General features: G+C 34.7%; 2 protein-coding genes across 2 annotated transcripts in view; both read left to right on the forward strand.

Annotated features, from left to right (window-relative positions):
• Nucleotides 1–21260, forward strand: part of LOC131016908 (uncharacterized) — a 1184262-nt gene that overhangs the window by 605756 nt on the left and 557246 nt on the right. The gene's annotated exons all lie outside the window — the stretch shown is intronic.
• The window catches only part of LOC131016788 (putative late blight resistance protein homolog R1C-3), a 135161-nt gene that overhangs the window by 110360 nt on the left and 3541 nt on the right, over nucleotides 1–21260 (forward strand). The window lies entirely within an intron of this gene.

Raw genomic sequence — 21260 nt, forward strand, 5'->3', positions numbered from 1 at the left:
ATGATCTTAGAACCAGACTTGAGTTATGAAGAGAGACCTCAGATGATGCTAGATCATAAAATTCGGCAATTGAGTAATAAGTCGATTGCATTGGATAAGGTCCAATGGAGATATGATAGTTAGAAAGAAGTGGAAAGAGAGCTTGAGGATAAGATGTGAGAGAAGTACCTGAAACATTTACAAGAGGTACAAATTTCGGGACGAAATTTATTTTAAGGGGGAGGGTATGTAATACCCGGGCTTTTGATGACGTGTTTAATTGCTTGAGTTTGAGTAATTAGGGTTTAGATCCCTTGTTTGATTTACTTTGTAAATAGATGAGGAGTTATATGAAGTTTTCTTGTTATTTTTTTAAGATGTTGAGATGTTCTTTCGATGATGTGAGAATGATGTGGGATTTTATATCCGTATTTGAGTTTGAGTATTTGAATAATTCGAGATAATTATTTGAATGAGAACGATGAACTCGGAAGTGAGATCTGAGTCCGTTAAGACGTTTTTGAAAATTTTGACTTTTTGACGATGAATAGTAAAATACTGCTATTTCGTCTTTTTGTCGACTTTCAAAATCTTACGTGCACGTCGTCGAGAAATATTCTTAGTTTTTCGATACAAGTCCAATAATGAAAGTTTTTATTTTTGGACGACGAGTGAATAGTAAATCGGGATTTCTCGATAAACGAACCGAGCTCGTTTATCAGAATTTTGAGAACGAGTTTGCGTTTTCTATATTTATATAGAATTACGAGTGCAATGAAAGTGAGTAGAGGTTGAGAGGGCGAGTAACAAAGAGTATGGGTTGTTAGTTGTTAAAACGAGACGAGACGAGATATTTAACGACTAACGGGTTAATATCCTAAATATCTAACCTACCCTACCCCTAACCACCCCCAAACCTCCCAAAACCCCTTTCCCCTCACTAACTCACGCTATATCAGCCCACACCACACACACAACTCACATATTCACACACACAACACCTAAAACACACACTACACACGCCATTTTCCATTTAAGCTTGGACGGAGCTTTTGACCTCCGATTTGAGCACCGAGACGAGCGCCGATCATCTTTTCGATCACGTATCTAAGTAGGTAAGATCTTTACCTACGTTTTGATGGTTTTATTTTTGATTTTCGTCGACGTCGAAAAACGTCGATTCTCGACTTTATTTTGAAACGACGTCGGATCGTCGTGAAATTTTAGTATGTTGTTCTTGGGTAAATGTTGAGCATGTTTAATGAAGGGAGTAAGAACGGAACGAACCGTAGCTATGAAACCCATGAGGGCAGCCCCGTTTTTCACATATTAGCTTGTCTTTCGATTTTTGTTTGATCGTTTTGACTTGATATTTGTGCTTAAGGGTATGCTAGAGTTGATATATATTAAATTCATATTTTTCCAAGCACGAAAATTGTATAAGTTTTTAGAGTATGATTATTTAAATTCGTGAAGTTTGGGACTTTGCATAATGAATATTATTGCGTATATGTGTTCTACGATATCACATGAGCATGCTAATTGATTTACAATTTATGGATGATAATTGTTGAACGAAATTAAAACTGGAATTCTGTCAAAATTTTACAGCAGTTTCAAGCTTATGTTTCGATGAGTTTTCATTGCTTGATGGCTCTGAAATTTTAGTATGTTTATCTATGATATGTGTATTTCGTCGCTGCAAAATTTCATGTCTTTTGGATGATGTTTGCTATTTTAAAGATATTTTGAAAAATCCTTGACAGAATCTGTTAACTGTTGGTAGACTTCACAAAAACGTTTATATCTATTAATCCATGAAGGATTTTGCATCACCGTTTTTTTTAAACGAAACTAGACTTCAATACTTTTCTAAAAACATAAGATTTCGATTTTTATGATCTCTGAAACAGAGCAGTTTATTATTTCAAAAATGCCCTGTTCTGCTGTCATATTTGTCCAACAGTAAAAGTGTATGAGTTTCATTGTTTATTTGGCAGATCATATGAACGTTTTCTCTTGTGAAATTTTAACCAAATCTTCAAGGATACCTTTAGTTTTGGCTGATTAAATTTGATGGAATTTTATTAAGGTTCGCCTTGGTTTCTAATGGCCTAAACAAAATTGGCAGAAACTGTCAATCATTGACAGCCTGCACTAAAAGAGCAATATCTCCAAAAATCTTTAACCTTTTTGGTTAACTACCATTTTTAGAGTGAACTACACTTCATGAAGTTTTTGAGATCAATTGGTATGAGAGTTTATGATGATTGAGTTGGTTGTTATGAAGTTTTAAAGATGACACAAAAACAGCAAAACTTTCTAGAAAATAACTTGATTATATTTGTTTTGATGGATGATACGATATGACTAAATGGTGTGAGTTGTGAGAGTTATGATTAACGCACATAAATGTTGGTATCTGACACTCGAACAATTGGTGTCGAGTATAAATGATAGTTTACTGATAAAGAGTTTTGATGATTTTGAATTGTTTGGGTTGCGTTGAAAAGATGTCAAGATGTTAAGTTTTGAGTCGAGAGACGAGTTCACGTAGTGAGTTTCACGCGTTGAAATCTCGTGGCTGACATTATATATGAATAGGTCATGCCGAAATTTTTAGTGAAATTAGAATTTGAGCATAGTCGATTCTTGTTGACCCGTGACTCAAATACATGCCTAATGGAAAGTTTAACTTTCTAATTGGTTAATTAGACGAGATGAGAGCGAATAGATCTGCTAAGAAAGTGGACTTTTCGATGTGTTAAATATTTCTTTTAATTGAAGCGCTGCTAATTATAACATAAGGATGTTATAATTAATGAGTAATGACGAGAGATAATAATTGTTATATTGATTAACAATCAAGAGAGATGAACATTAGAGATACTAATGTTTCATAAAAGAAATTAGATTATTAATCGAGGTTTCTTTTATAACTTCTCACCAATTCTTCATAACGATGAAGGTCCTGTTGGGAAGTAACGACTTGAGGGAGAGAGTGACGTTACTCATTGATACAGAGACACAACGAGGTGGGCATTACTTTCATATATATCAAATGAGTTTCATATTACAGTTGAACAAGTTATTTCATGATAAAATATTTGAGTTAAAGTTAATTCAAGTATTGTCTTGCCATAAAATGTTTCAATTTTAGTATGATATCTATCTGCTTTGGCTTTGCCAATGATGCAATCGAATTCGGGTCCTGAGCAGTTGATAGCTATCCTGCCAGGACTAGTGTACACCAGTGACCGTGAGTCATCTAGCGGGTTGGCCGGTCAAGTGTTCGTGAGAGGTGGCCACCTCTCCGGCACAAAGTTCCAGATATGATAGATTACAAGAGAACTTAGTCTGCAGACGAACTTTAAGAATCACAAATGAACTTAGTAAGCTTGGGCATTTTTAGCGAAAAACTCCCTTGCTGTACTGATTATGATGGCATGACAATTTACAGTTTTGAAGCATGTATTTTTATACCTAGGCATACGTGCCCACTGAGTGCTTTTGTACTCAGCCCTGCATATGTTTTCTAAATGTGCAGGTTGAGCTGATGTGATGATGGTGCTGCAATGAGCGGAGTCTCCAGGGTTGTTAATAAATAGTTAACCTGTCTAGAATATGTCTTCATACATATGTCTAGCTACTTTCCGCTGCAAGATGTTGTTGATGTTATAGTATGTTATGTCATACTTTGAGTTTTAAGAGAATGGTTTCATATGATGTATAACTTGATTAATGATATTAATTAAGTTTTATGCTGTCTTTCATAGACTGTTTTCAATTGAGTATTAATGAATAAAAATGACGAGTTTTATTAAGATAAGTAAGTTTTACGGCTATAAATGACGCCCCTTTTCTTCCCCTTCTTCTTTAACCCCATCCCTAGTTGTGGATCACTCGGCCTAACTATCCCTAGTTAGGGCGGGCTGTGACAGTCCTCAGGGCAAGTGTCAGCGGGAGACAGAGATCCGTCGGTGGCTAGAGGTCCGGGATCACAGCGAGTAACAGAAAGGGAGTGTGACATGTGCGCACAAATGAAAGAAAATGTTTTAACATGCTTAGAAGTTATTTCAATTTAAAACCTTCTAAGTCATGTCCAGTATGATTGGATAAACTGTCTTTATTAAAATATGAGATGTTTCAGAAAATGCATGCCCACTAAGTACATTAGTACTTAGCCCAAAAATACTTTCAAATGTTTTCAGGTTGGCTGGCCGGTGCTGACGGGACGGAGCTGAGGCTAGCGATAAATTCCTATGTTAGACTTCCGCTGTAGCAATTACTCATATCAGTCTTTTGTTTTTCCAACTTAAGATCTTCATGTTAAATTTCAAATGATATACCTGACCGAGCTTAGACTCTTCACTACTAAATTTATGCCAATGAATGTCGGTTGTCAGAAGCATGAAACAAAACTTGTGATCCAAAGGGGCATAGCCCGACTTTCTATCCTATTTCGGGTTTTTACAAGGTTGTTCCTTGTTTATTTCTATGAATTAGTTGCACCTCGATTATATTTATTCATTCAAGAATTGGGGTGTGATAGAATGGTATCAGAGCATGAGTTTCCTTTCATGTCTCTGATAACCATAAGTTTTTGATGTCGAGTCTAGAATAGTATCTCTTGACTTATAAGAATGTCAGTAGCCCTCAGCTCGCCGTCACACTGCCGCAACAAAGGTACGATAATAGTTTCAAAAATATACATATATGTATTTCAGATGTTATGAAAGTTTTCAAGAAAATGTGCGCCTTATGTTTATGATGTTATGTGAACTGCAAATTATTCTTCATGTTGTTATTTTGGGTCTTCGACTCATATAACTAAGCTCAATGTCGTGTTTGGGACAACCCGAGCCCTTAACGAATCAATGTATGTATGTATGTATGTATGGTCGAGTTAGATTCCTTGAATCTTTCCGGCATAAGCAAAGTTTTTCATGAAAGGGACATTTAATGTCCATATGACTCAAAATTTCAAAGAAAGCAAATATATGTATGTATGTATGCATGTATGAATGATGAGAAAGTTTTATGTTATCATTTTAGGTTCACTGCCTATATGATTAGAATGATGAGTTCTTTTACAAACCGTTTGAGAACCACCCAATAATGCCTTATGAATGTTAGTCGTGACAGCACCACTAGAACGGCATAGAATGGACTTATATGGTACCAATGATTATGATTGAAGTACTTAGAAGTAAGTGCTTTAAGTTAAAAGTTGACTTAGAGCTTTATAAAGAGATAAGAAGTTGACATGAATGGGGGCGAAGCTCCCATTTGACTGAGTGACTCGCCGTGCTGGGTCTGGCCAGCCCACATGACTATGATCTCGGTGATTGTCAATTTAGTCATCCCAATGTATAGACTCTCACTATGTAGTTGTCACAATAAGATTTTGCTTCCATCACGATAAGCATAATATGATTAGAATGAGTTCGTTTATCACCAGTTCTAGAGATTATAGACATGGTGTTCTCACAATTAGAAAGATGCGATAACAATCAAGCTATGTAGCCGCACTGATAGTGAAGTCTAGTATCCCAAACTAGATTACCCAGATATGCAATTTCGAGGACGAAATTTTTATAAGGAGGGAGGGATGTAACACCCCGCTTTTTCCTCGCTAAATTTAGAGTAATTTTGAACTTAGAAGTCATGATGATTCACGCCGGATATAAAGAAAATGAATTTATTTTAATTCCAACAAAAATGATTTACAAAAACATTTGTAAATTTAGTTATTAAATTTATATGCATTGCATATTTATTTATATTAAGCATTTAGCATCTACACGAGCTATTTATTTAAGCAAACACTGAACGATTATTACAGTTTTCATAGTACAACCCGGAAGACTTTTTATTTTATTCAATCACCTAATTTCTCCACCCACTCTTCCACATCCACCTACTCTTCCACCACTACACTCTTTTTCTTCCACCACTACTCCCACTACTCCCACTACATCCACCTACACCCACTCTTTCCACCCACTTTACACTTCACTCTCGGCTCTCACTAAATCTCTCTCTATACTCTCTTTTCCTCCATTGATGTCCATTGAAGAAAGCTTAGAGAAGCTTCATCAAACACTACTATGAGATAATCCACCATCCAATCCAATCAAATACTATCATATCTCAGCAAATTCAAGAAGCTAGAGCTAAGATCAAAGTTGGAGCAAAGTCTTGATCACCTTTTAAATCCTTGAGTAAGTGATCTTAGATTATTTATTTGATCATATTAATGATATGTGAGTGAGTATATGATCATGATTGAGCAAGGAAATCACCCAACTTATTTTTATGAAACTTTCGAAAATTAGGAGCTTGAAACCCTACGAATTTTGTTGTTTATTTTCTTGACTTGGCTTGAGTTATATGATGATGGATTTGAGTTTATGAGATGATCTAGATGATTAATGATGGATGAGATTGAAGCTTGAGGTTGAGAAGTGAAAAATGAAAAATGTTAGTTTGAGGAAGAAGATGATATATATGTGTTTCTATATGTGATTTTGTTATATGATGTTGATTTGAAGATTTGAGTGGGTATATGATTTCTTGAGCATGCTATGATGTTAAGTGATAGTTTAGATTGATGATTAGAAGTGATGAAATGATTTTTGGGATGAGTTGTTGTTGAGAATTATGATGTTATATTCAAGTTAGAGATATTATTAAGATATATAAGTTTTAAATACAAATTGGAGAATTTCGTAGGCCTACTGACCTACTGTGATCGATGGTTTGTCGATGTCTAATAGCTTTGAAAATTTTATAGCAAGTTTCTACATGCGTATTGAGTACCCTGGTAAAATTTCAAGCTATTTCAATTTCGTTTGATATTTCTTTAAAATGCAAAGCCTAAACTGCACATTACCACCGAGAAATTCAGAGAACAGTGGAAAGAGTCATTCATTTCAGTAGCTTCCTGTGTGATATAGATTTCCAAATTTTTATGGTATTAACCTTATTGTGTTATCTAGATATCCACCAAATTTGAGCCCAGTTTGACAACGTTTACTATTTTCAAAAATCAAAGTTTTCGATTGCTCAAAACTGCCGAATATGGTAGATCGTGGTAAAAACGTCATATCTCTCAAACCACTTGGAGTTTTCGCCTCTAATTTTTTTATATGAAACTAGACTCAAAGATCTTTCTTTTGGTATGAGTCTCGAGTCCAGGAGATGTCAGAGTCAGAACAGATTAAATTTTGAAGTTGAACCAGTGTAAAAACAGAGCATGTTTTAATGATGTTTGATTGTGATTCTTATGTGCCTTATGTGATTGTGTTGCCTATGTGTTTGAATTTTCACTAAATTATTTTAGTGAATTTAAATCTCTTGATTTAAATTTTAATATTTAAGGTTGGGACTATTTATTTTAAATGAGGTCCGTTCTTTTCTTTAATTTATTGATGGACTTTAAAAATGAAAACAAATTTTGGGATTAAACCCTCATTTTTATAATATTTCAAGGCTTTTTGAGTATGGATTTTAAATGGTTAAAATGTTTTATTTCATCTCAATGGATTTTAAAATGTTTTATTATTTATAAATGAATAATGGAATTTCTTATTTATTTACATGAAAAAAAAATGAAATGTATAGAATGTTATAAAAATGGTGCATGATTTCTTTTATGTTCATGTGAACTTGTGATTTTAACGATACTAAACTTGAGGATTTTATTTCTTTCTGTTTATTGTTTACGTGATTACGTGATATTATGTGGTTAGTCACGAGGTTATGTTGGTTTTCGATTGTCTTTAATGGAACGAATTATGGATGCTAGAACCCTAAAACACTAAAAGAAAATCGAGTAAGGATATTGTTGGTGTCCTTAACTCAAGAAATTTAGTTTTCAAGTATTTATTCATTAAATTTGAAAACCCGGCGTGATGAATCAAGTATGTTTAGTACATCCACAAATACATTAAGATTAGTTTCATGAGACCTATTAAGGATAGAATTTCTTGTAGGCTTTGTGATGACCAGGAGGATTAGCGCTACTTTTCCAAGACAGGTTTATATGTGTATGATCTTCAGGCTTTGCCTATCCAGGTGGGCTTACTTTCCAAATGTACAAAGTATGATTGAGTTATTAAGCTCTAAATGTTTCAATGAAATGCAAATTGTTTATTTAATGTAATGAAAACTGTTTATCCAATAAAATGTTTATGTGCACTCTGCTCTGTTTAAGGCTCGCACAGTTAATCAATTGAGGTTCTCTTATGACCTAATACGTTGTTTGAGAATTGTGTACACTTGTTAGTTGACTCGGTGGGTTGATCTCCATCGGGCTCTAACCAGAGGCGTTATAAGGGTGCTCGGCTGTATGTGTTCCGGAGCATGAGAAATATCAGGCCTGCCTGGGTAGCGTCCCGAGGTCAATTCAACTTGTCTGAGTTACGTCCTCAGGGCAAGTGTCAGCGGGAGACAGAGATCCGTCGGTGGCTAGAGGTCCGGGATCACAGCGAGTAACAGAAAGGGAGTGTGACATGTGCGCACAAATGAAAGAAAATGTTTTAACATGCTTAGAAGTTATTTCAATTTAAAACCTTCTAAGTCATGTCCAGTATGATTGGATAAACTGTCTTTATTAAAATATGAGATGTTTCAGAAAATGCATGCCCACTAAGTACATTAGTACTTAGCCCAAAAATACTTTCAAATGTTTTCAGGTTGGCTGGCCGGTGCTGACGGGACGGAGCTGAGGCTAGCGATAAATTCCTATGTTAGACTTCCGCTGTAGCAATTACTCATATCAGTCTTTTGTTTTTCCAACTTAAGATCTTCATGTTAAATTTCAAATGATATACCTGACCGAGCTTAGACTCTTCACTACTAAATTTATGCCAATGAATGTCGGTTGTCAGAAGCATGAAACAAAACTTGTGATCCAAAGGGGCATAGCCCGACTTTCTATCCTATTTCGGGTTTTTACAAGGTTGTTTCTTGTTTATTTCTATGAATTAGTTGCACCTCGATTATATTTATTCATTCAAGAATTGGGGTGTGATAATTTTCTATTTGATGGGCAACATAATATTCTTAGTTGCCTAAGATATTATATTTCAAATTATAATTATTTGTCTTCATAAAAATAAATTAATTATTATATTACACATTTGAATGTATTGTGAATTAAATAAGGATCTCACTTTTATTATGCAATATACCTTCCATCATGTATTGAATGGATTAAAATGACAAAAGGGGTAAAAATTTGTGACGAAGAGAGCATCAAGCAATATATCTAACATCGTTTATGTGTTCTAAACTTCTAATTACTTTGAGTTTATCCAAAATTCAAATTGACCAAAGGCTTTAATCGGTTGATGAATTTGTACATTGTTAATTATCGGCGATGAAAATTTGTTAATTATTGGCGATGAAATTCTAAACGATAATCATGTCGTGCATCGCATGGGATACAACACTAGTGTTCAATAATTCCAGAGATGAATTATGAGTAATCCAAACAAAACAAGCAAAAATACAACCCCATAAACATTGACAAAAAGAATGCTGTTTAGATGTATCCTCACCAATTTTGATATACAAGATCAACAATTTCAATACAACAAATTCAAGAAACTATAAGGAACATCATACCTACATCGACACAGAAGAAGGGGGCGATGGAACGAAAATTCGCAACAACTTTACAACTCAATACCATCTTCACCAACTTATCCTGTGCCTTTGATGAGAAAACAAGATAACATCGTCTCTCAATAGAATGGAACATGACCCTGCATCGTCCAGAGTTTCAGCGACAACGAACAAACCTGTAATATGTAGGCCTGCAATTAGAAGAAGGAAGCAGAAGCCATCAATACCACAAAGCATAGTAGTAACAACTCATCATTTCCCTCTTAATTCAAGCAACAGCTCTTTGTCCCTCGTCTTTGTTATGTCTCAAGGTCCCTATGCAAATCCTGCAATGTGGTAGAAATGAGATTAGGAGGCTCCATGGATTCTAAAACAGACACAAACTAGATAGAATCCCATGTACATTATCCAGATACCGCGGGAGAAGAAGCAAATTGCATCAAAATTCATCAATGTACCCTTAAACTAGTAGATATAGGACTAAAAACATATGAGAATGTAGTTTAAGAATTGTAATTTAGGAATGGTTTGTTTTGGTTTATTTTTCACTGAGTTTGTTGGAAAATTATGTGAAATTTCAAATTTGAGCTACATCTGATTTCTTGGGATTTTTTCATCCAAATATATGAGAATGTAGTTTGAGAATTGTAATTTAGGAATGGTAACTTGCTTTTATTTGTGATTTTACACCTTAATTCCTGCCAATTTGTATTAATATTTAAGTTAAGGTTTCCATAACTTTGAGGATTTCCTGAAAGACAGTAATCCAAAATTAGAAAGAAAAAAACCATAGCAAACAACACTAATCAAGGTATTCCTTCATTTGTTTTTTTGCATATACTCTATATAATTATCACTCCATCTATTGAAGGCTAATGGTCTCACCTTCATAGGTTGCAACAGTTTAAAAAGGCAGGCATGCTCAGATGAAGTAAGAAGAGGTGGAATCTTCATTTTCTTCCAATCTAAGCTGACCAAATCCGTCGAAGAAGTATACTCTCTAACAAGCCTATCAACCTTCTCATCTTCATCATTCGTAAGGGTTCAAACCCCACCGCTCCCTCTCCCCCAAAGTAAAAAAAATTGTTAGTATAGATTAATAATTATCACCCTCACGATTTTTTCAATTGATTTTGACTTCTTTCTTTTTTTTTCTTTTTTAAAGAGAATGACATTGAGTGAATTAAGGAATATCATATAATTATCTATGGAAGGACACGTTTTGAACTTTGGAGGTGCAATGTGTATGATATTCACTATAATTCCGTATATATTTATATATATCAAATCTTTATCTTATGTACTAACTACTAACTAAACTAAACTCTAAATATATATAAAAATTAATTAAAGTTCTAATTCTTCTCCAACTCAATCCATTATCCTCACAACTAACCTCAAACCCATCCTTCCGCACCATCGCATACAACCTTGCCGCCGCTCTGAGCCTGCGGTCCACCGTGCTTCATCGCTGCTCTTAGTCTTTTTCCGGTCGCCACCTCCCCTCTTCGAAGGCCGTTTGAGGTTAGTTTGATTCTCGCTTCGTCTGTTAATAAGCATTATTTTGGTAAATGAATTGGACGTGTTTATATTTATTTTGATTAGAATTATACTTATAATTATTATTAACATTCCCTTTTGTTGTTTGTAACCATTTGTCTTGTGATGTTTGGTTCGATCTGCATGTTGTTTGTTTGTCATATGAGCTGCTTCTTTTTTTATTAGTGTTTTTATTTTATTTGCCACTGAATTATGTTAGTGAAGCATATAGACAAAGAAGCTCATCTTCAGGTATATATATTAGTTGTCTATATTATAATCACCACATGTCACACAACATGAGCACAAATCAAAATATTTTTTAATTAATATATTTATATTTATATATTGCACTTAATGAAGCATATAGACAAAGAAGAAATCTACAAAAGTAAAAGAAACGTAAACGAAATGCAAGTGATTTGAAATGTAAGTATTACATTCTTTTAAGATAAAAATACATTTAATACGTTATGATAAACTATTAATGTTTTATTATTTATATTATTTATCCATTTAGATTCATTGCTACATGAATTGAACAAGGTGTCTGATTGCATTCATTGTGGTGTTAGAAGATTTGAATATGAACCACCTAATTTTTGTTGTGATGATGGAAAAATTAAACTTGCATTTTCTGATGTTCTTCCCGAGTTCGATGAATTGTTTACAACCCAATCACAATAAGCTATTAGTTTCAGAAGGAATATTAGGGCTTATAATAGTATATTCTCATTTACTTCGTTTGGAATAAAATTGGATAAAGAACTCGAATCTGCAAGGCAGGGAGTTTATTTTTTTCGAGCACAAGGAATGATTTATCATGATCTTCCTGGATTGATCCCACAATATACATCTCCTGCGTTTTTCAACTATACTTTTATGACACACAAAGTGAGGTTGATAACATAATTAACATAATGCGAAATCAAATTTTGTCTGAAGAAGTTGTAAAGATGCTCATGGGAATTTTAGAGATCAACCCGTGTGCAAAATTCTTTCGAAGATTGAAAGATTATCATTCAATGGACAATGTTCAGCTTCATATTTCCAAAGATATCAACTTAGATCAACGGGTATATAATTCTCCACATGCAGATCAAGTTGCAGCTATATGGGTTGAGGGAAATAATGAAAATATTCCATTGGAGCACAATATTGTAGTTCATGCTCATTCCGGTGATAGACATAGAATAAAACATTATTATTGATGTTATGATCCATTGCAATATCCACTTCTTTTTTCAATGGATGAAACAGGTTGGCATCAAAACATTAAAAAGATAGATCCAACCTCTTCAGTTTGTAGCACAAATTCTGTTTCTACTTCTACTTTATAGCAAGAACCATAAGTGCAGAAAACAAGGTATGTCTATTAACTTTTTATAAATTGATTGATTGATGATAAAATTAGTTAAGTAGTTATCATATTTTATATTTTTATAATGTTTATAAATTGATTTTAATAATTTGATATATTATAATATTAAACTTTTGGATTTAAGCGTGTGTAAAATATAAAAATATACTTTGAAGTCTTCCTGCTCTTACCACTAACTATTGGTACATGGATGACATAAATTCATAAAGTGTTGATTTGTATTTAGAGTGTTTAGGTGTAGTAGCCCGCTCTTTTAATTATGATTAAAACTAGTAAATGCAAAAATTTTTATAAATGAATCCAGTTTATGGTCCTGATTTTTTTTTTATAAGAAACGGAGTTATTATTTTAGCTTTATACTTTATAACGTATGAGAAAAACGCGACGAGGATTATTCAGTCATTCAATAATTTATTATCCAGTTTAATAACTGACTTAGCAAAGTCAAGTTATTAATTTATATGCGATAGAAATATTATTTCTATTATTTACTAGAAGTCGAGGAATTATTCCGACTGCAACGCAGATTAAATCTACGGATTTAATTTAAGTTATATTACAGTTTATCAGCAGGCAAGGAAAAAGATATCAAGCAGATACAGAAATGCGATGATTTAAAATCGAAGCCAGTATTTATTTACAGTTCACAGATTACAGTCTAGTTCCCAGCTTGGGGAAAATCGTCTAGTATATTACAAAAGCAAAAGCTCTTCAATCAATTAAAGTTTAGATAAAATTTTTATTTCCATCTTTTGCTAATGATGTACACGTATTTACTCCACCAACACCACTCCAACCTTTTGCTTTCCTCCTCAGCCAACCACCACCACTATCTCCAATATCTCCAATGATTTAACTATCAACTCCACCACTACTTGCTCCCCACCCAACAAATACAATATTCACTCTCATTTCAATTTCATCCAAAAGTTCAGAGGATCAATTCCAGTTCGTTTCAGCCGAAGCTTTCAAGTTTCTATCCACTGATTCAATAGCAACAAACAGCCACCAACAACAAGCAATTACAGGTAAACACTAGGCTCAGCTCATTCAATCCATTCGTATTTCATTCAACAAGCATGATCGATTAAAGGATACTAAGCATACAATGAGTATATTCATAAAGAGACTTAGCAAACTCATATAATCTTTAGGCAGAAATCAGTATGTATATGTATTCTTTTCATGAGATATATATGCATGAGAACTTTTATGATGCAGTAGCAAAGCCACACGCCATTAATCCCTTGCATAATCGACAATATAGAAACTAAGAGAGTTGAGTTATGTACTGCCAGACTAGAATTTCCTATTAACAGTAGAGTATTACTAACTTAGCAATTAAGAAGAAGAGGAAGATAGAACAAAGACTTAGCTTATGGAAGAAAAGAGAGGCCGACTTCCTTGTTCAGTCCAGCTGCAACGACGGAGATAACGGCGACAAGCTCCTGCTACCTCGTCGTAAAACGGGAACAACAGCAGCGGTAGCAGGCGGCGTACCCTCCTCCTCCAGAATCCAGCAGCGGCATAGCACGGCTCGAACCCGCCGACTGCCGGAAAGGAGAAGAAAGGCGGCGACTCCGGCGAAACAGCAGCAGTCGGCGGCGACTCCAGGCGAAGCAGCAGCCACTCCCAGACGACGACCGGCGCCGTTTGAATCGCCGGATCCCAGACGGAGGTGCGACAGCAAGCTTTCCCCTCCACTCGCCGATTTCGGAGAAGCGACAGCGGCGACAGCAGATCGAAGAACAGGCGAGAATTTCCTTGAGAGATGTGAAGTGAGAGAGGGAGTGAAGCAGCGCCGCTCGCCGGCCTTCACAAGGCGGCGGCGGAACTTCAGCGTGAGGGAGAGAGACCGGAACCGACGGCCGACTGTCGGATTCACAGCAGGAGCAGCGGCGGAGCTCACGAGGCAGCCGTGAATCGAGAGAGAGAGAGAGAGCTCGATTGGATTTTGAGCGAGAGAGAGAGAAAGAGAACAGGGCCGATAATTTTGAGAGAAGAAAGAGAGAGAGATCGGCTCCTTGAAGAGAGAGAGAGGACCGAGAGTTGGGATAGAAGGAATTGGGCTTGTTATTTTTTTAATTTTGGGCTTGAGTTATTGTTTGGGCCGAATTTGAGCTTGTTTATTTTAAGGAAATTGGGCTTTTCCTTTTAATTTATTGTGGGCCGAATTATTTTAAGCTGGGCTTGATGTTATTTTTAATGACTTGGGCTTCACATCTAAATTCGAATTGGGCCTTTATCTATATTATTTGGGCCGAATTATTTGAGCTTGGGTTTGTTTTATTCTAAAGGAATTGAGCTTCCAATTTAATTGATTGGGCTTTCATTAAATTCGAACTGGGCCAGTCTTTTATTTAATTGGCCCTTCTCATTAATTCTATTGGGCTCGATTTAATTAAGGAGTTGGGCTGATGCATATTTTATGATGGGCTATTATTCTAGTCCCATTTATATTTCGTTGGGCCAGTTTAATTCATCATTTTGGCCGATTAAATTGCCTTTTTGGGCTAAGATTAATTCTTTTCAGTCCACATTAATTATTATTTGGACCCCTATTTTAATTGTTTTGGGTCGAAGACTTTTTAAGTTGGGCTTTAATTCTTTTAAAGCTTGAGCTGAAGTTACTCCTTTGAGCTAAGCCTAGCAGTATCAATTTTTGATGGAGCCCAATTATTTATCAGTAATGAGCCGCCCAGTTTATTAATTAATGTTTTTGGACTTCCGACTTTAAAGCAAGCCATTATTGTTTATTTCATTTAAGCCACTGGTTTATTTAATTAATTGGCTACTCTCTTTTGAGCCTATTAATTATTTGAGGTTACGCTAGTAATGATGCTTCTATCGAAAAGCCCGATAATTTCTACAAGGTCACACCTCGTTTAAAGCCGAGTTAGTCCTTTTTCAATCAAGTACAAATGCAAGGTTTATTTCACGACTAGAATATTCCGATGAGGAAGAAAGAATCACAGTTTTATTCGACCGCGCTAGACGAGAATTAGCTAAATCTATTAATGAGGATTAATAGTAGAATTCCCAATTATCGCTCAAAAGATTAGTTCATGCATACCAGATTCATGCATAGTTAATTACGCTTTCTCATTAATTGAGAATTTTCCTCGAGGCAATGTCTTATTTTACATTCTCATGATTAAGGTCAAGCGCGAGAGTAAGAACTATTCAAGAAGTCACAGTACCTTAGCAAAACTTTGCTATCAGGTGGGCAATTTCTTACGCGTAAATAAAATGCTATGCAAGTGTTATGCTTTAAAATGCAAATTGGATCTTCAAGTGTGGTATGCTTTATTACGCTTAAATGAGTTAAGCTTTATTATGCTTTACGCTAAATAATTTACGCTTGATTATGCTTATTTACGCTTGAATGCTTTACGCTGATAAGTTTATGCTTATGTTTGATGCTTGCGTCTGTTGGGGGAGGCCTCCCTCAACTGTACGATGCCGTGTCCGTTGAGGAGGGCCTTCCTCACGGCGCGATGCCCGTGTCCGCTGAGAGAGGCCTCTCTCGCGGCGCGATGCCAGTATGCCAGTATGCCAGTGTTACAGCGTCTATTGGGGGAGGCCTCCCTCAATAGTACGATGCCGTGACAGCTGAGGGAGGCTCCCCCTCACGGCGCGATGCCTGTGTTCGTTGGGAAACGCCTTCTCCACGACACGATGTTTGTTAATGAAGATTGATGATGAAGAATGCCCTTATGCTATTTATGAATTTGGAAATGTTTAATGAGCAAATGATATGAAAGAAACTCATGCCTCTTATGCGATATTGTGAAATTGTTAATGATGTTATGTTATATGCTTGGCAACTGCCCACTAAGTACTCTTGTACTTAGCCCTTCGATGTATATGATTGTGCAGGTTGAGCTGTGATGGGCGATGAAGTATTGCTGAGTGGAGTTTTTGTCGAACTTAAAGTAGGCTCAGAAAGGATACATGTCTTCATACATGTATCTCAGTTATGCATTCCGCTGTAAACACTGATTATTTCAGTTACGCCTTCCGTTGCAAACTCTGATAATGTTTTAGCCAAGCCCCTAACGATGCCTTTTTCCTTTTTAAGGAATATTTCACGCGTATTCAAGCTCTTTGAGTATTCTTTTATGCACCCCTTTCTAAACCCGCTTCTTAATTTCCCTTCCCCAGTCATGATTTTCCCGGATTAATTATCCTTAATTAAGGCCGGTCGTGACATTAGGTGATAATGAGTACATTTAATTAATTAAATTTCTAAACACAGTTTGAATGGAAAATCTTTTGGTTGTTAATTGGTTTGAGATTCTTTTATATAATTAAGGAATTGTTAACACAATTATTTGTTTTGCATATTGTTATATTTTATTTTATTTCATTAATCACTATAATATAACTTTTATTATTTTTATGTTGTATTTTACTATATCTATAGGTGTTAGAAGATAAAACGTTAAGAATATATTTGCTATAAGATACAGATTAGAAATCCAATGCGAAATCAAATTTTGTCAGAAGCAATTGTAAAGATGCTCATGGAAATGTTAGAGATCAACCCGTATGCAAAATTCTTTCGAAGATTGAAATATTATCCTTCAATGGACAATGTTCAACTTCATATTTCCAAAGATATCAACTTAGATCAACGAGTATATAATTCTCCACATGCAGATCAAGTTGCAGCTATGTGGGTTGGGGGTAATAATGAAAATATCCCATTGGAGTGCGATATTGTAGTTCGTGCTCATTCTGGTGATAGATATAGAATAAAGCATTATTATGGATATTATGATCCATTGCAATATCCACTTCTTTTTCCAATGGGTGAAACAGGTTGGCATCAAAACATTAAAAAGATTGATCCAACGTCTTTAGTTCGTAGCACAAATTATGTTTCTACTTCTATTTTATTAGCAAGAACCATAACTGCAAACGATATTATCTCCAACGAAGAACAAGGTATGTCTATTAACTTTTTATAAATTGATTGATTGATCATAAAATTAGTTAAGTAGTTATTATATTTTATATTTTTATAATGTTTATAAATTTATTTTAATAATTTGATAAATTATAGTATTTAACTTTTGGATTTAAGGTTCCAAGGGGACACCAAGCGGTGCGACCTCCTGTGTGAACAGTGAGGTCCCGGGTTCAAACCCCACTACTCCCCCTCCCCAACTCCCCCAAGCCAAAAAAAAAAAAAACTTTTGGATTTAAGCGTGTGTAAAATATAAAAATATACTTTGAAGTCTTCCTGCTCTTACCACTAACTATTGGTACATGGATGACATAAATTTATAAAGTGTTGATTTGTATTTAGAGTGTTTAGGTGATAATGAGCACATTTAATTAATTAAATTTCTAAACGTAGTTTGAATGGAAAATCTTTTGGTTGTTAATTGGTTTGAGATTCTTTTATATAATTAAGGAATTGTTAACACAATTATTTGTTTTGCATATTGTTATATTTTATTTTATTTTATTTCACTAATCACTATAATATAACTTTTATTATTTTTATGTTGTGTTTTTCTATATTTATAGGTGTTAGAAGAGAAAACGTTAGAATGTATAGTGTAGAGAATATATTTGCTATAAGATACAGATTAGAAATCCAAGACAACCCATACTTTTATTAGCTGGAAGATTATTACAACAATATATAATTGATATGTATATAAAATTGGAGACAACAAGACTGGATTTTTTCCGTCAAAACCAATCAAGTATGAGAGCAGAATTGTATCAAGGAATTGTGGATAGTGTCTTTAATGGAGAATTAAGAGGGAATGATATTGGGAAAAAAATTGTTCGGCCAGAAACATTTATAGGGGGACCAAGAGATATGTATCGTAGATATCTTGATGCATTGGCATTAGTACAAAAATTTGGAAAACCAGATCTATTCAGATCCTATGTGGCTAAATGAGTCAAAATTTCGTTCAAAATCCTGCTGAAAATTCCGCAAAGTTGAAACCTTCAAAACACTCCCTCCCAAATCCTCATACAACTGTTTCATAGCTGGCTCAATCGATTGATAATCAGCATCCCTAAAAAATTCCTCAAGAAAACCCAATAGAGACGAAGCTCCACTGCTACTCCCACCGAAACCATCAAGATTACCCCCAACCTCCACAAAGATCAAAGGCAACGACGGCATAACACTCAATTCGTTTGTATCATAATTTGGGAAACAATCAGGATTACACAAATAAACCCTACAGTAGGTTACTGCCAATTTTTTGGTTTGTTTCACTACCAGTTCCATCTCCGACCTCACGTTCTTATCCTTCATCGACGCGATTTTCTTCCTCTCTTCGTAAGCGCGGCAGTAGTTGTTGACCAGATATTGGAATGGCGGCTCGGCAATGGGGAAGCTCCAGGAGAGCCGATCGATTAGGACGCTCTCCATCGATTCTCGCGATAATCTGAGCTCCTTACCCTCTTTCATCATCTTCATTGCTGTAACCTCTAGATAATTAACACGAGAATTGTTCTCCATTGAATCGACAAGCGACACCAAAAATATTTTCCTCAAGATTATATCCTCGATTTTCGCCGATGTTTTCAATGGTTTTGGCATCGCCATTGATGGAAGATTAATGCAATCCGATCAGCCGAAATCACAAAATTGAACGAAATTCTGATTTGATTTTGAAACGAGGGTTTTTTAGATGTAGATCAATTTCGCCACATAGGATCGGATTTTGAACGAAATTCTGACTCATTTTCGCCACATGTGATCTGATTGGATTAAATTGCGCCACATAGGATCTGACTCATTTCGCCGGTGGCCGGAAATCGAACGTGGGGGAAATTTCCAATCGATTTTCCAATTGATGTATTTCAGTTCAGATTTTTTATGTCATGGGAAAAAACCAAAAATCGAAAAAGTATATGGTTTTTGCGGCAATTAAATGTATTGTGTAATTTTAATATTTTTAATTTTTTTGTATTATAAATTATTTGTCACTAAATTTTCTTTCCATATATTAATTCTTTACGAGATTTTGGAAAATAGTTAGTTTTAGGAGTTTTGGCAAATAAATCACGAACTATTTCGAGTTTGCAATTTTAACGCGACTTTTGAAGTGTGGAGAATTAAATCACCATCTTTTCAATTTTTGCAATTTCGTCCCCCCAATTTTTTTTCGGTCGTCTAAGTGTTAAATTGGAGGTTACATGGATTAGTAAATATAGTGCCGTTTTTGTGAGGCTTAAATGGCGTCTTTTCGCACAATTTCAATTAATTTTTTCTTCAAATTATAAAGAAATTGTTTTTGCACCATAATTTTCAATATTCATCAATTTTATAGAAAATAACGTCGTAATATGAATATTATGTGGCGAACTAATCCACGTAAACTCCAATTCAACAATCCGACGATCGAAAAAAAAAATTGGGGGGACGAAATTGTAAAAATTGAAAAGGTGATGATTTAATTTGCCACACTTCAAAAGTCACGTTAATATTGCAAATTCAAAATAGTTCGTGATTTTATTTGCCAAAACCCCTTAGTTTTATTATATTTTTATGAAGTTACATGTTTTGTGAAAGTGAAGCTTATCATTTGAGATGAGACTCCTATAATACACAAATATTGTTTTGAGGCTTCAGATCAAAATTTGCAAGATATACGAGCATCTACTGAATCTAATAAAGATTTTCTTTTTGAGGGCAAAACTATTGTTTCCGATGGTGATTTTCTGAAAAGTTTACCAATGATCCCAAAATATTATAGATAACAAAATTATTAAATCTTCTAATATTTGGAGTAATTCTACGTTCTTAGATTGATAATGAATATGAGATTTTAGCAACTTTCATCTAATAATGAAGCTCATGAATTGAAAGAATTTACTGATTGGATTTCAAGTTTGGAGATGAAATCATTGGCGATTCAAAGTATAGCCATAGTTGTTAAAATAGCAAGCGATATTTTGCACGAGAATTATGGAGATTCATTGCATCATTGCATGAGATAGTGGTTTTGTTATTATGTGTTATGTATGTGTGCATATATTTCCCACATTCATTTTGTATTGTTGTTGATAGTGCGATTTTGCTCACGTCCATTTTTTGTATTTTTTTTCCCCTTATGTTAGGCCTCCATAACCATGCGGACCGGGTCAATCCACGCTTCCCCCTCCTCTCTTTGCAAATGTTATTTTTTATAAAAGCAAATGATACTTTGTATAAAAATAAATAATACATTATAAATTATATTTTTAATAACAAAAAATGATATTTTGTTAGATGGATCGGGGTGGATTAGAGCGGGGTGGGCGTGGATTGACTCAAACCGCATAATACGATCACCTTGACCAGTGAATATACATTTATGTACTATTAATTATTCTCACATATAAAATTTTAAATATTCATAAACTGTGCATCGCATGGGTATAACACTAGTTTATAAATAAACCTTTAATTTTATTATAATCATAAATTTTCTATGCAATTTTGAATTTGATTTCCAATGAAATATACATTGAGAAATAGTACTATGTTGCATTTTTTGTCATGCTTAAATAATTGCTCTCTTCCTGGGACAACATTGAGCTTGTTTTTTCGACATTTTTGTTGCTGAATTCCCTTGTGTTTCAATATGTTTAGGCGGATCAAACAAAACAAATGGAATTTGACAACTTTCCTAACTTGCAATTTTTATTTTTATTTCAAAATTCCATATTTTATTCCAACTTGAAGACTTGGATGTTGTTTTCTAAA

The sequence above is a fragment of the Salvia miltiorrhiza genome, chromosome 3 (assembly GCF_028751815.1).
Source record: "Salvia miltiorrhiza cultivar Shanhuang (shh) chromosome 3, IMPLAD_Smil_shh, whole genome shotgun sequence".
In the NCBI taxonomy this organism is placed as follows: Eukaryota; Viridiplantae; Streptophyta; class Magnoliopsida; order Lamiales; family Lamiaceae; genus Salvia; species Salvia miltiorrhiza.